At 46.8% G+C, this 4,097-nt stretch overlaps 1 protein-coding gene across 1 annotated transcript in view; it reads right to left on the reverse strand.

Moving 5' to 3' along the window:
- RILP (Rab interacting lysosomal protein) overlaps window positions 1-4,097 on the reverse strand; it is a 72,315-nt gene that overhangs the window by 67,795 nt on the left and 423 nt on the right. The gene's annotated exons all lie outside the window — the stretch shown is intronic.

The following is a 4,097-nucleotide window of genomic DNA, read 5'->3' on the forward strand; positions in this document are numbered from 1 at the left end:
ATGGATATCTAAGCTGCAATGCCCTGCACATGAGGTCTAGGACATGACTATATCAGAAGATCTATACTACATTTCTAATTTGAGATATTTGCTAATATTACTACTACACCATCTACATATTGGGATATGGGAATAACCATTTAACTCAAAGTATTTAGAAGCTTTGCTGTTCCTATGCCAATTAGAGATTTGGCTTCAGAAAGGCGGGCTACACATGATCGGAACAACATCTTTGACACTTCCGATCATGCGCAGTGCACCTCTCAAACAGGGACGCGTACTCCCAACTTCAAAAGCATAATGATATTGTTGCGCACATGGGCAAATTTCCAGGAGCTGCGGAGACACTTACTCGTGGAAATCATCTTAACACGCCCACAGGGGTGTAAGAAAATGGAAAGAGGGCCGACTAGTCTGGGGAACAAATGCCACATCTACTAGTCAAAGCCCTAATTGGCAAAGGGGAAGTGTAGCTTCTAAATACTTTTTTTTTTAAACCTTGAGATAAGTGAATAACATTATACAGGGCTGGTTAAGCAGGGAATTTAGTCATACAGATGTGAAAGCTGATGAGTTGGAGGGCATAGGGGACCTGACAGGTTGCCTTCAAAGGATTTTTTTTGTAGATGTAGTGGCGGAGTTTGGCATATACACTGAATAGGTTAATTGTACCATAAAAATCAGATAAAAGTCAACCAAGCATCTAAATTGCATGGGGGCTCCCTGACTGTACCCCGTCAGATTATTTCAGGAGATCTTAGGATCGAGCAGTTGCACTACAATTGCCTGATCCTTTTGTTTGGTGGGAGATAAGCTGCGGCCAAATGATTCTGGCAGAAACTCTCTCATAGAGCATGTAGAGAAAAATTGTTTTGCACTCAGAGATAATGGGAGGTGCTGGTGGAATAGGGTGGGGTCCCCTGATCACAAATCAAATAGAAAGTTTGGGTGAATTACTATTTGGCTAGCTCATAGAGAACACAGGAATGCATGGCTGAGCCCAATGTTCCTGTGTATGGAGGAAAGTTGGGAAAAGTTGTTGCCAATCGAATGATCATTCGGCCAATACCTATCTAATGACTCGCTTTAGATAGGTTATATAATCTTCCTCTTTCATGGATGGTGCATTGCTCACATGACATCGCCCAAAAAGTGACATTATGATACATACTACTATGAAGGAGCAAACACAAGAGACTTAAAGGGAACCTGTCACCACTTTTTTGGCCTATAAGCTGCGGCCACCACTACTGGGCTCTTATATACAGCATTCTAACATGCCGTATATAAGAGCCCTGGCCGCTGTGAGAACATAAAAAACATTTTATAATACTTACCTAACGGTCGCTCTGCGGTGGAATAGGGCCTAATGGGCGTCTCCATTGTCCAGTGCCGGAGCCGCCTCTTTCGGCCATATTTATTCTCCTTCTCTAGCCGCGGTGCATAACGTGTCCGACGTCATCCACACTTGCCGGCATTCCGGTCCTGAGCAGGGCAGAATAAAATTATTGCAGGGCGCCTGCGCAGGACCGGTGAGTGTGTATGACATAGCTGCGTCATGCACACAGGCTTCAGAAAGAGGATGAAGATGGCCGAAAGGGGAGGTGCCTGCACCGGACAACGGAGACACCCATTAGGCCCTATTTCACTGCAGAACGACCGTTAGGTAAGTATTATAAAGTGTTTATGTTGTTACAGCGGCCTGGGCTCTTATATACAGCATGTTAGAATACTGTATATAAGAGCCCGGTGGTGATGGCCGCAGCTTATACGCCAAAAAAGTGGTGACAGGTTCCCTTTAAAAAGCAACAACAAAAAAAATCTGGAGCCCTGAATCTTTTCTTAGTATGTATGTGATGTTCTGTAGGTGCATTAAAATAGTTACCAAATGCCATGTTCCTTGGTTTCCTCTTCTGGATCACGTGACCGTTCCTCTCCTTTACCGGCTAATACAGAGACTTGTGTGGGGTGGTGCTACTTCCACCAATGTAAGGCCGGTGTCACACTCGCGAGTCTTGCGTTTCATCACGGACTCACACGCTCCTGAGAGGAGCGGGTCGGTTGCATACATCTCTATGCTACTGAGACACTCCTGTCTGGAGAGTGTGTGGCCGTGACGGGTGATGCAGCGCGAGATACACGCAAGGCACTCACAAGTGTGACACCGGCCTAAGTCTAAGGGAACTCAGAACAAGACTCTGTACTTATAAAGTAAGTCCACACACACCCTGTGTGATCCGACTAGTCTGATTTGAAGGCATATGCCACAGAAGAGTATCGGCGCTGGAAACTAGAGAAGACAGCCATCGGTAAGTGGTTGGCACGAAAGTCTACAGTAACTCTATAACTGTCCCTGGTGCCAGCGCCGTGCGGTCATGAGATCGGAAATATGAGATATGCATAATCCCATCCACATTCAGACTAGATGTGCACTGCCTCACTCAATAAAAGTGAACTGCGGAAGGCTGCGAACGTCTAGTTGGAATGTGGCCGGAAGTTTGCAAATCGCATTCTTTCAAATCACATGACTGCCCAGTTTCACCGCTGCCACCACAGACTCCAGACAGCTACATGGTGAGGATACACAAGTCTGCAGTCACATACTTAGAAAGGATAGGGGATAACATTTTGCTGGAATGCTTATTTAATAAATGCAAATGTGACCTGAAACTTATATTACACTGACAATACACTAGTTTCCAACTAACCAGTTCCACCTGGAAATTTATATGACCTGAATGCCCGCTTGGCACAAAAGGTGCCCACACACTTTGGATATCTGCTAGGCCGAGCGGGTGAGAACACATGAACCCCATAGACTTCTCTGGCAGTAGCTTCTCTCACACAAACGGTCATCCATGTAGAACAAAATTCACCGCAGTAATTAATCTACAACACAGGGTCCGGATTTTGCTCTGAAAAAGCCACAGATTTCACTTTTTTCTTTTGGAAAGGCTGAAATCTGTGACAAATTGACGTGGAAGGTCAAATCCACAGCGTAGCTCAATTTATGGTGATGCTTTTCTCTGCAGCGTGTGGAGGGGGTCTCAAAATCATGTCCACGGCACTGGTACTGTGATACTCAGCGGGATTTCACTCGTGTAAGCTTACACAACATATTTGCTATAGGGTTTCTGCAGCGGTAAAACCCACAGACAGCGCTCAGGTCATTCCTGTGCGGGTACATCACTACCTCCACCGTCTGCATCGGATCGGCAGAGAACAGACATGATCCGTATGTCAGATCCACAGCGCTGGTGACGTTACTCTGCAGCGCAAGAGTCCAATATGCGGATAATGCAGCGGATCCATCATCCCGACAATCCAGAAGGAGAATCTGCTGCAAGTTCGTCCCCTGTGAGAAAACTCGTCTGTTCAAGGTGCCGCCGGTCACCTGGGTCACTGCTGTATCGTCCTGGCCGGTTCAGAACCAACGCTACTGTGGATGGCAGCCATCATTACATCCTGGTTTCAGCAGCTCGTTATTAAGTGTCAATTTGTGGGGGCCAGAGACCCTCTAATCTCAGACGCATAGCATGATGTCTGGTACACATGGTTGGTGGAATAAATATGAGGCCTATTACTTGATGTGGACCACTGATGTAATACTGGGATGTGAGCTTAAAGGGAAGGTCTTCTCTGCAGACTTCACCTTATTAAATGGCCCTGAGTAATAGAAAAGCTGCCACCCACCGGACACACTGCCACCATTCCACCGGACACACTGCCACCATTCCAGCTACATTGGTGCCAGCTCTCCCATCCTCACGTGACATTATTGTGTCCTGTGGCCGCTGACCGGGCTGCAGCCTGTATTATTCCATCACAGTGGACATCCGTGCTGATGGAATATTGATAAGCAGCAGCCACTGATTGGTAGCAGCGGTCACATTACACAACAATGTCACATCGCCCACCAGATAAAGTGACATCGCTGGAATGTCACCGCTGTAGGGGGGGGGGGGGGTGTCTTGGGAGTACAGATTGTTGTTTTCTATGGGGTCCTGATTTGATTGTGAAGGGGGGGGGGTCTTGTAGTGGACAGCCCCTTTAATGTCGCACCCCTGTGTGACGCTCCTATTGTCGCAGTAGCTGTC

This window comes from Anomaloglossus baeobatrachus, chromosome 2, assembly GCF_048569485.1.
Source record: "Anomaloglossus baeobatrachus isolate aAnoBae1 chromosome 2, aAnoBae1.hap1, whole genome shotgun sequence".
Taxonomy (NCBI): Eukaryota; Metazoa; Chordata; class Amphibia; order Anura; family Aromobatidae; genus Anomaloglossus; species Anomaloglossus baeobatrachus.